Raw genomic sequence first — 12,700 nt, forward strand, 5'->3', positions numbered from 1 at the left:
AGTTCACTCTCCACAGTGTAAATTGATTAGCTTCCTAAGAGGCGTGTGATGAAAAGCTATGCCCTTGGGAAAAGCCGCGCCGTTGAAGCAGATATGGTACCGCTAGTTCAAGAATAGGTGGCATGTGCCCTTCTTCCTGTTACCAGACCAGACACCTGAAAACTCACCTGTGCCTTCCAGGCAGGTGGACACAGACACATTGGTGGTATTTAAACACGGCACGCTGGCCACTTCAGGCGTCGCCGCAACCTTCGGGAGGATGCACTAATCAGCGCCAATTTGGAGGCCTCCGTTTCCCCACCCACCAGCCCCCACCCCCGTGGGCTTTGTTGGGGTAGGTCAAGGATGACGAGTTTGCTGCCGGTCTTCTAGGAGCTATGGAAGATCTCCTATTCCCTTCAGATTTTAATCTCCGTGCTGGGCACTCCTTAAAGCGTATCCCCCAGATCCCCCAGACTTATCACACCTCAGGGCTCCTCTGGGCGGTGTGTTGATCCGCGTGTCCCTCAGACCCTGGGGGTGTTTGGTGGAGGTGTCCGTGAGCCTGGACCGAGGTGAGTTTGTGTCCATTATGTTCCTCTGTGGTACTGTGGGTACTGCTTTCCTGGACTCCACCTCCTGGGGGTCCTCTCCTCACCCAGTGCCCTGCTGAGGGCTCACGGTGAGCTCTCTCCTGGGAGAGAGTCAGAGCAGGAGGCAGGGGGCTAGGTGCGGAGGGAGATGGGCGAGTCCCTGGTGGGCAGGTTCATCTGACAGACAGAGAGGAGGAGCTGGCACGCTTATTTTCACTGTGCTGCCATCACTGCTTCTCCTGCGGCCCCACGCTGTCACTCCCTTAAAATACCCACATCCGACAGGAAGAGGACAGATGAGGGTGTAAATTTAGCAACAGTGGGTAGGAGGAGGGGATACAGGCTCTGGGACGTGGTGGAGTTGGCAGTGTCAGAACAGGAGTAGGAAGCCCATGGTGCCGGGTGGGGATTCTGACTCAGGAGGATAAGGGGACCTCTGTCCCGAATATCCAGTCTCAAAGACCTGGCCCCAACTCTTGAAGTTCTCACCCCAACTCTACAGCCCTCTCCCATCTCCCCCATCATATGTGGTCTTTTCTCCTCAAGTACGTGCATGTGGGGATTATGCCGACCTTTTCCCATGGGCTGCAGTGTGGCTGGCTCTGGGGGTGGGGTGGGGAAGAGGTTGTTAACGGGCCAAAGCAATACTTGAGAAGACCTCTGATCTTTACCTAGGCCCCTGGAGGGGGAGCAGTCTTCCTTCATTCCGTGGCACCACAGAGAGGGTAGAGTCCAAAAAGCACGAAGCAGTGAAGAGTCTAATACCACCTTCACCCAACAACTGGATGAGGCCCCCGGGGTACCAGGCCTAAGGTGGACTTGGGCTATTCATGCTACCGTGTCCCCTGAAAGTTCAGCCGTCCCCTCACAGACTGCTGGGCCAATGACCTTCTACCTCAGGACTCTACTTGTGAACGGCCATCTTGTTTGAGGAAATCCCAAAGCCCAGAAGGGCGTCTCTTGCCAACCTCACCTGGCAAGATGAGGTGGTGGGGAGGAGAGCTTGAGGTGGGCTTTGCTCTCAGGCTCCTATGTTCACATCCCAGACCCGTAGTGGTCTTGGTCTTTAACTTCTCTAAGCTTTGGTTTATCACCTATCAAGGCGAATTGTTGCTCAAAGGGTTGAATGAGGCTTAACTAAGATAACTTTCTCTGAAGTAACTCAGAATCAGCATGTAGCTATCATTATCCCTGATTATCGGGAGATGGAAAAAACCATCCCCAGCCCCGGGGGGCAGTGGGGTCTTGAGAAACACAAAGTCTTGAGGATGGAAGGATCCCCGAAGTTCCTTTCCTCCAAAGCCCAGGCTTATGGTTTTGAACACATACCTTGGAGTCAGGCACACCTGGGTTTTCTTTCACCTTAGCAGCTTGCAGAAGCTTAGTGTGGCTAATGCCCAAAGGAGAGTGACTATTTTTTACAGTTGCCAGGCTGTTTTAAAATAACAAGGGTTATTTTTTAATAGATGGGGGCTTAAGCAACATGAGCTGCCAGGGTCTTAATAAGCAGGAGCTCACAGGCTTTCAGGTGCCGACTCCTGCGGCTGACCTTGGGCTAGATGGGCGACGATGACCTGGAACTGCGGTTAAAGCACAAACAGGGATTAGTTCACCAAAGGGAGGGTCTTTTGGTCTCACTTCAAAATGGGCAGAATTTTAGCTATGAAGTCTTTCCAGGTAAGGTGGTGGTGGATGGAATAGCTTTTTGTTATGCTGTGTTTTTTCAGCCAGGGTTTCAGGTTGGGTTGCGCACCTCGAAGGAGGGAAGTGTGTGAACTTTGTGTAGGCCCAAGTAAGCCACGCCCGGTCAGCCTCTTACTGTCATTGTGAGCTGTGTCATGGGACAAGGGGATGGAGTGTGGAGAGGCCTGGAGTTACCTCCTGTCATCTCAAGGGGGTCTGGAATTGTAACCTTTATACTCCTTTGGTTAATGATCCAGTCCTTGGCTGTGACTTTGAGTCTTGTAGGTAGACCCAGACTGCAGCTTTCCCTACCAAAAATATTGGCATATTTTTTCCAATAAAGAGATAAAAAGAAGTGGGGATCCTTTAGTATACAGGGGACATGCCATTTTCTTGGTGAGGTAAATAACTGAACTTACAGCAAGCCCAAAGACTCAAGAAGGTCAAGAAGGTGATTAAAAAGGCCTCTGTCTGGAACTTTCAGACTCTGAGAATCGCGTTTGCTCAAGTTGTCAGGAAGAACGGCTTAAAAACAACAGCTTCTTGGCCTCCTGGCTGAGATCAAGTGAGAAACGACACCAGCACCAGAACAATGTAGGATTTGCTTTTACGTAGGGTTTTGGAGAGGTAGAAAATTGAAAAATAGAAGGCTGATTAAGCTGGAGGAAGGGACAGATTTCACTGAAAGGAAGGTTTTATGGTCTTTCGAGACAGGCTAGACACATAGGAGAGGAGCATGAGGTCTCAGAGGCCAGGCCAGGCAGGTATGAATGGGAAGAGATTTCTGTGGGACTGATGACCCTGAATCAGAGGATTAGAAAAGAGGCCAGTGATGGGGCTCCGGAATTGGATAAGACAAGAGAAACAGAGAAGGAGTGGAGGACCTGATAAGTAAAGGGAAGTTTGCTGAGAGCTAGGTGGGGGTACAGTCGCAGTTCATCTATCTAAGATGGGACGAGGTGCCATGCAAAAGATGCCCTGATTTGAATTGCAAATTGTGAGCCGGTCCAGCTGAAAGCCCAGCCCTGTGGTCCGCACAGGTTAACGCCACCAGGAGCATGCTCAGTGAGTTCACCAGTAAAAATTACTTTGGCATCAGGTAGCCCCTTACCACCGCCCCCCAGCCCCTGCCCCGCTGTGTGTTCCTGTCCTGCTCTTCACCGATAACAGTTTTATGGCACTAATTGTTTGACCTAATGATCTCAGCCTTCCCGAGACAGTCAAATGGATCTTCTGAGAAGGTATAAAATTTAGCATAGAGACAGTGAATCATAATATTTTGATGTGAAGTTTCAGGGAAGTTTAAAAATCTGTTATGCAGTTAAGGTAAGCTTTGCATTTTCAGCTTGGAGTATCTGTTGATTTTAGAGTTATGGCTTTTAGTTGAAAGTTGTAAGGTATTTCTCAAGCTTATAAACAGGGTTAGAACAGTTAAGACAAATCTAACATCCGAACAAGGTAAATCAAGTAATTAGATTTACAAGAGTCACTTATGTTATAAGGAAGATTTTGCATGTTATAAGGAAGATTTTACCTTGTCAGATTTTACCTTATGTTATAAGGAAGATTTTACCTTGTCAGGCAAATGAAGTGAATGAGGAAAAAAATAAAAAAGTCAAGTATATTAAGCATATGAATGTGGTCTAAACCAGTTATGGAAATTTTAGTACATTTGTAGACGGAACTAATTGTAAGGAAATTTAAATCTGTTCAAGTTGAGTTAAACACCAATCAAAGAACAAGTAGGAGTGATTAAAATGTACCATTCAGTACATTTATATATAGCATGTCAGGATTTGTAAGTTGAATTTAAAGATTTAAGCAAAACCAGATTTTATATTTACAAGGTTGATAAATTAAATACTAAATTTAAAACCCAGAGCACCGGAAGTAGTCTCTTCCACACACATTGGACGTTGTAGCTATTCACAACGACGCCGTGTGGGTGGGCCTCCTATCATTGTTGGATCAGAAACAGTGATGGGGTCCAAAGAAATCTAAGATAGAGGAGTCCTGTACCACAGAAGACAGGGGATATCATGAGATATCTCGAAATTACAAGATCGAAAGATTGAAACAGCTATACCAACCTGTTTATTGGAAAATTCTCTCAGTGGAGTTTAATTTCATAGTTCTACTGGTGAGCAAAAGGGTAGCCTGTCATAGAGATTGCCAGGTGCTCACCAAACCTTGGTCCAGCTCACCGTGGGGTACAGCCAAACTACATTTCCCAGCTTCTGGACGACTGAGCATTGGCCCAAATGGAACGTGAGCATTCTACTACATCAACCTTGCGATTGGAGAATCCTCTCACTGATGTTTAATTTCATGGCTATGGGCATAGCCTGACATTGAAAACACTATTCTCATTACTCTTTTTCTCTAGTTACTCCTAAGTTTCTACTACGGCTTTGGCTGCATCCAATTCTGAAATCCCCAAATCTCTGAAAAGCAAAAGTGTTTTTATTTTTTATTTTATTTTTAAATTTCCAATTCTTTAAAAAATTTTTTTTAATGTTCATTTTTGAGAGAGAGAGAGAGAGAGAGAGAGAGAGAACAGGGGAGAGGCAGAGAGAGAGGGAGACACAGAATCTGAAGCAGGCTCCAGGCTCCAAGCCGTCAGCACAGAGCCTGACGTGGGGCTCGAACTCATTAGCTATGACACCATGACCTGAGCTGAAGTCAGATGCTTAACCTACTGAGCCACCCAGGCGCCCCCCCAAAAGTGTTTTTAATAAGTCTGATGCCAAAACTCATTTGGGAGCAAAACCTGGCCTGAACAGGTGAGGCTCTTTATAGACTTCATCTCAAAGTAAATATTCACATATTTTTGCAGAAAGAAGTATTAATGTGTTTGATTCTAGGGTGCTGGCTGGGGAAGGTATGTAATTCACGTACTGTATTTACCTTATTAAAATCCCAAAAGTTCTGAATAGTGAGACACATCTGCCTCCAAGAGCTTAAGATGACGGACTGTGGACCTGAGAAAATGTAGGTCTCGGTTGTAAGTGTATTGTCCCGGATTCTGGGAAATCTTGCTTAGGATAATGACTTCTGAGTTAGAGACTCAGGTGCCTCTGCCATTTCAACACATGATTTCCAAGGTCACTATGCACGGATGGCTGCACCAAGCTGGAAAGAGCAAGAGTCAGAGGATGGCACATGGCAAGATTTCACAGGCCAGATCTCCAAGTAGTGCTTATCATTCTGCTCAGGTTCTGTGAGCTAATGTTTGGTCATCTGCCCCCCTCCCTTACAGTGGAGGAAGCTGGGAAATGTAGTTTGGTTGTGTGCCCATGATGAGGAGGAATGAGGTTTAGTAATCAGCCTGCAGTCTCTACAACAGGCCATCTTTCTGGTATTTTTGGCAAAATATCCATTTAATCCTTCTTCCCAGAAGGGTGCTCAAATTCATCTCTCCCTCTTCCCTGTCCCTGCTGGAAACCATTGATTTTTTTTTTAATGTTTTATTTATTTTTGAGAGAGCGAGAGGGGGGGTGCATGAGTGGAAGAGGGGCAGAGAGAGAGGGGGACAGAGGATCTGAAAAGGGCGCTGTGCTGACGGCAGTGAGCCAGATGTCACGCTGAAACCCATGAACTGTGAGATCATGACCTGAGCTGAAGCTGGACACTCAACTGACTGAGCCACCCAGGTGCTCCAGAAACCACTGATCTTTTGTTCTTATTACTGTCTCCATAGTTTTGTCTTTTCCAGAATGCTACACAGTTGGAATCATACAGCATGCAGCCTTTTTGGATTGACTTCTTTCACTTAAGATTCCTTTATTTCTTTTTTAAGGGTTGAAAGCTCATTTCTTTTTCTTTTTAAATTTTAGACCGTTTCTTTTTCTTTTTTTTATCATCAAATAATATTTTTTTAAAAAGTTTTTTTTTAATGTTTATTTATTTTTGAGACAGAGGGAGACAGAGTGCCAGTGGGGGAGGGGCGGGGAGAGAGGGAGACACAGAATCTGAAACAGGCTCCAGGCTGTGAGCTGTCAGCACAGAGCCTGATGCGGGGCTCGAACCCACAAACCGGGAGATCATGATCTGAGCTGAAGTCGGACACTTAACTGACTGAGCCACCCAGGTGCCCCTCAAATAATATTCTACTGTATGAATGTATCACAGTTTATCCATTCACCTGCTGAAGGACATCTTGGCTGTTTCCAAGTTTGGGCAATTATGTGTGAAGCTGCTATAACATTCATGTGTAGGGTTTCATGTGGACAAACGTTTTCAATTCATTGGTTAAATACCAAGGATCACTACTGCTGGATTGTTTGGTAAGCGTATGTTTAGTTTTGCAAGGAAATTCCAAACTGTTTTCCAAGTGGCTGTACCATTTTGCATTCCTACCAGCAATAAATGAGAGTTCCTGTTTCTCTACATCGTTGACAGCATTTGGTGTTTTCAGAGTTTTGGATTTTGGTTATTCAAATAGGTGTTTAGTAGTAACTTGTTCTTTTAATTTGCAATTCCCTAATGACATATGATGTTGAGCATCTTTTCATATACTTATTGGCCACCTGTAAATCTTGTTTGGTAATGTGTATATTCAGATCTTTTGTTCATTTTTAAATTGGGGCTGTTTATCTTCTTTTTAAAAAAATTTTTTAAATGTTTTTATTTATTTTTGAAGGAGAGACAGAACATGAACGGGGGAGCAGGGAGAGAGGGAGACACAGAATTTGAAGCAGGTTCCAGGCTCTGAGCTGTCAACACAGAGCCTGATGCGGGGCTCAAACTCACGAACTGTGAAACCATGACCTGAGCTGATGTCAGACGCTTAACCACTGAGTCATCCAGGGCCCCGGGGCTGTTTATCTTCTTTCTGAGTTTTAAGAGTTCTTTGTACATTTTGGCTACCACTTTTTTTTTAAGTTTATTTATTTTTTTTTATTTTGAGAGAGTGAGAAAGTGTGAGAGGGGGAGGGGCGGAGAGAGAGAGAACCCCAAGCAGGCTGCATGCTGTCAGTGCATAGCCTGACTCGGGGCTTGATCCCATGACCCTGGGATCATGACCTGAGCTGAAATCAAGAGTCAGATGCTCAACCAACTGAGCCACCCAGATGGTCTCCACAGTTTTTTATTTAGTGTTTCGCTGGAGCAGAGTGGCTGTCTAAAAGATTTTGTCTTTGCAGGCCACCCCGTTCCTGGTCTTTGGCCAGGGAGAGTAGGGCTTTTATTGGAGCTTTAAAAATTTTTTTTTTATCTGTGTATGTTGGTATTTCTAGGTTACTGACCTTTCTAGCACCCAGTCTGGCATATAAGAGGCAAAAAGGAAACCCACAGAACCCACTACTATGTTGTTTCTTGGGTACCGAGGTCCCTAGCCAGTCTGCTTTCTTTTTTCCACCTTTTGGAATCTCCTTATGTTTATTTTACCTACAATGTCCAGGGTTTTTTTTAGTTGTACTTAGTGGGAGGAATAGAGAAAAGTAGATCTACTCCATTCTTCCTGAAAACAAACACACTGCTTATCTATGTACGCTACAGATTTTTGGTGAAAAGTGCTGAGGAAGGAGCAAAACTCATTTGGGGAAAGACCCCCAAGTCAAAAACCTTGACTTCTTTTTCCCTTCCTTCCTTCCTTCCTTCCTTCCTTCCTTCCTTCCTTCCTTCCTTCCATTCTTTGAGGGAGAGAGGATCAAAAGGTTCCCAGTTGGATTTTGGCAAGGGTGACCTATTCTGACACTTCTCCGGATTTCCGAAGGTGGTAAAATTCTGCTATAAGCAGGGATAGAGGGAGTATGTATTACAGTCCTTGTTGTTACCTGGGGAGTTCCCTGCTGTGTGGCCAGGAGATGGAGTTGGGTACTTTGCACCTAAAGCTAGGTTGATAGCACTGGATACACCCAGCTATATCTAGATCTCACTATACTGAACACTTGAAGGAAACGGAGATTTTTATCCAGGTATATTTAGATGGGCCCCGCTTTGGGATTTGCTGTGTCTCACTACACATACAGCTTTCTTTCTCTGCCGAGTTATTTCTGCCAGCGATGGCTACTGAGAGGAAGGGAGGATGGGCGAATCATAGCCAACAAGCCCTTCCAAATGTACAGGTGTAAAGACTGTACCTTGATATGCAACTTCCAGAGCGTGGACAGTGGCATAGCACTACATCTTATAGCATTAGGAAAGCAAAGAATCGAACCAGAGGAGGTGGTTCCCATTTCCAACTCCTCTTCCAACCAAAAGGAATACAGAATTCAACACTTCTACAATAATTTGTTTACTCAACTTCAGTCGAGTAAAGAAATTAGTTGCACCTAAAGGAGACAACAAAAAAACAGGTAAAACTGTAACCTGTGAGTTGGAATGCTGCATTAGTTGAAGGAAATGGCCTTAGAGACTATGACACAGCAGACAGAACTCATCTCTAAAATTGGGTTGAGAGTGTTTACTCGTGATTCAGATAGCACTGTCTTGGGAATATGGAGCTCCTAAGGTTTGTGCCTTGGTCTCAAATATGACTTTTAAAGACCTTTACTGTGATTCCAAATTTAGCTTAGTAATCTTGACCTACCTGAGCCAGTAAGTTTGCTTTCCAGAGGTATAGGTAAGTGACTTTACGAATTAAAATATTTGATGTTGAAGAGAATCTGATGTATTAGCCTGCCATTTGGGAAGTAAAATTTTGGACTTGAGATTTTAGGAGGATTAAAAGAATTGGATAAATGTTTTATAAGTTTAATGTATTAGATGCACAGGGTTGAATAAGTTTAGAAAAGTTTTGCCTGAAAAGGTTGTTTGTCCTGTTAGGCATTTAAAATGCTTAGGGGCCCCTGGGTGGCTCAGTCAGCTGGGGGGGTCCTGACTTTGGCTCAGGTCATGATCTCACGCACTGTTGAGTTTGAGCCCCGTGTCAAGCTTTGTGCTGACAGCTTGGAGCCTGGAGCCTGTTTTGGATTCTGTGTCTCCCTCTCTCTCTGCCGCCCAACCCCCCCCTCCCCCCCCTCATGCTCTGTCTCTCTCTCTCTCAAAAACACAAGCATTAAAAAAAAATAAAATGCCTAAAAATATATGTATATTAAATGCCAGGTAGTTAAAAATGTTCAAGGAAATCTAATTTATATATATATATTTTTTTTTTTAATTTTTTTTCAAAGTTTATTTATTTTTGGGACAGAGAGAGACAGAGCATGAACAGGGGAGGAACAGAGAGAGAGGGAGACACAGAATCGGAAACAGGCTCCAGGCTCTGAGCCACCAGCCCAGAGCCTGACTCGGGGCTCGAACTCACGGACCGCGAGATCGTGACCTGGCTGAAGTCGGACGCTTAACCGACTGCGCCACCCAGGCGCCCCTAATTTATCTTTTTAAAAAGGTAAAGTCTACCATAACGTTTCAGAACATGGACTCTGGAACCAGATTATGTAGAGAGGTCAGCAAACTAGGGCCTGCCGACTGTTTTTATACAGTCTGCAATCTAAGAATGGTTTTGACATTTTTAAATGGTTAAAAAAAGATCGAAAGGATTCTTCTGTGATATATGAAAATTATATAAAATTTGAATTTCAGTGTCCATAAAATTTTTTATTGGAACATAAACATGCTCATTCATTTGTATATTATCTTTGGCTGGGTATGTGCTATGAGAGCAGAGCTGAGTGGTTGTGACAGAGACTGTATGAGCTGAAGAGACAAAAATACTTACTGTTTGGCTCTTTACAGATAAAGTTTGATGATCCTGGTGTGGGTTCAAATTATAGCTTTGTTATTTAGTATAAACTTGGGCCAATCATTTAACCGCTCTGTGCCTCAGTTTCCTCATCTGTAAAGTGGGGATTAATTATAGTTGCTATTATTAAATTATTGTGAGGATTAAATAAATTGATATTTGAAAAATGCTTAGAACAATGCCTGGCACACAGTAAATATAGTCTATATCTAAAATTAAGGGGGCTTTAACCTGTTCAATTTGAATTAATCAAACATTAATTTTTTTTAATATTTTTTTTCAACGTTTATTTATTTTTGGGACAGAGAAAGACAGAGCATGAACGGGGGAGGGGCAGAGAGAGAGGGAGACACAGAATTGGAAACAGGCTCCAGGCTCTGAGCCATCAGCCCAGAGCCCGATGCGGGGCTCGAACTCACGGACCGTGAGATCGTGACCTGGCTGAAGTCGGACGCTTAACCGACTGCGCCACCCAGGCGCCCCAATCAAACATTAATTAAAGAATATGTAGAATTAAAAATTAAAGCATGAAGTAAAATTTCTATTCTATAAAAATTATTACTGGGGCGCCTGGGTGGCTCAGTCAGTTAGTTGAGTGCCCAACTTTTGATTTTGGCTCAGGTCACAATCCCAGGGTTGTGGGATCGAGCCCTGTGTCGGGCGCTGTGCTGAGTGTGGAACTTACTTGAGAATCTCCCTCTCCCTCTCCCTCTCTCTGTCTCTCTCTCCCTCTCTCTCTTTCTCTCTCCCTCTACCCTTCTCCCCTGCTCACATGGTCTCTCTCTAAAATAAAAAAAATAGAAAATAAGTCTCTTTAAAAAAAGTATTACTTGGGGCGCCTGGGTGGCGCAGTCGGTTAAGCGTCCGACTTCAGCCAGGTCACGATCTCACGGTCCGTGAATTCGAGCCCCGCGTTGGGCTCTGGGCTGATGGCTCAGAGCCTGGAGCCTGTTTCTGATTCTGTGTCTCCCTCTCTCTCTGCCCCTCCCCCGTTCATGCTCTGTCTCTCTCTGTCCCAAAAATAAATAAAAAACGTTGAAAAAAAAATTAAAAAAAAGTATTACTTTTATGAATAGAATAATAATTTAAAGTTGAACCTGGGATTTTAAATCTAAAACATCAATAAATTGAATGTTGAACACCTAACTAGCTTTATTAGTCTTTTCTTAGCACCAGAGTCCCCCTTGAACTTGTGGGCCAGGTTCTGTGCAGAATTCTATGGCCTGGGAGACAAAGTTCTCCAGGGCTTATAAACAAGGCTTCTCTAAGACTGGGAGGCAGTGTTGTATAATGGGTAGGTATTTGGAGTTGTGTCTGGATTGAATTTTGACTTCCTAGCTGTGTGATTTTGGGTAAGTGTTATCTGTAAAGTGGGGTTGGTTGGTGATTCCTATTTCATAGAGGGTATTATGAAGATTAAAAGCACTAATGCCCATGAAGTGTTTAGTGCAATGCCTGGGTTTTAGTAAGCATTAAATAAACATCAGTTACTATCATTATTATCATTCTCCTAGCAGGTGGGCACATAATGAATTATTGCTAATCGGTTACTAAACTCCTAGCAGAGTAGGTGGTTGTGTGTGTGCTACGGTTTGAATGGTACTTGGAAGTTTTTTCCGGTTGCCTTGATTTTCTAAAATTCTACCATATCATATGCTTTCTGTTAAACATTGCCTTCTCCAGGGATCCTTTACACTTTACAGAGAGCACCCCTTCCTCCTTGGCATGGTTTAGTTTATTAGGTACTAGGCATTTTCCCCTCTCCTCTGACGCTTGCTCTGTCTCTCGCTCTCCCTCTCTCTCTCTTCCTCTCGGGAGGGCAGCCTGGGAGCAGTGAACAGGCAAGGGCGGGGATATGTGTTCTCCAGGGAAAAGGGGGTGGGGGTCTGGAAGATGGTGAAAAAGTAAGGAAAAGGAGAAATTTTGCACAATCTTCAGGTCTGCCCTGCCATTCCGTTCCTCTGAGGTGTCATAACAGCCTCTTTACTTTCCCAGGGATGAGTTTTACCGAGCCAAGCCCCTTTGGTCCCCTTGTGCCTCGGCCTTTGAAATCTGCGGGACACCAGGAAACAAGCTTGGTGCGGAGCGCCACCTGCTGTATACCTGCCTCCTCTCCTGCACCCCGGGCTGGGAGGGTGCTTCGTGTTTTGGTACTAACTCATCCTTGCTCAATTACCAGCAGCTCTGAGCACCTTCTGCCCTTCTTTATGGCACCGGGACTCTCTTGGTCTTGGAGCCAGGTGAGATATTAGGGTTTATTTCCCAGTGAACTTGAAGTTTGACACCAGAGCCAATTCTGTGGCAGATGGTGAGCCTGAGGCTTATTCTGTGATTAAAAATCATTTCTTGCATCATGTCTATCCTTTCAGTCTGGAGCAGTGGGGAATATGGCCACCATGGTGACCTTGACGGCGGTGAGGGAAGAAGGAAGGGAGAGGAGTGATTCACTGTGCACCTTTGTTGTATGTTACCAGCTTAGGACTCAGGATGCGTTGGACCCAATTTTAGTCTCTGGAATTGTCATCATCCAGTGCTATTTTCCCCATTACGCAGAGGTGGCAGAGGGATTGGGGGGGGGGGCAGGCCTCTGTCTCCAAGGAGACTGTGACGATGTCCCAGTAGGGGCAATTTGGAAGTGGGCATCCCTAGAAGGCTGAGGGAGGCCTCGGATTTGACTCTCGCGACTCCCGCGTTAGGGACTTTCTCTTACCAAAAGACTAGTCAGCCCCTTTTTAGAAGAGGAAACTGAGGCCCAGAA

Source organism: Felis catus, chromosome B4 (genome assembly GCF_018350175.1).
Source record: "Felis catus isolate Fca126 chromosome B4, F.catus_Fca126_mat1.0, whole genome shotgun sequence".
Lineage (NCBI taxonomy): Eukaryota > Metazoa > Chordata > Mammalia > Carnivora > Felidae > Felis > Felis catus.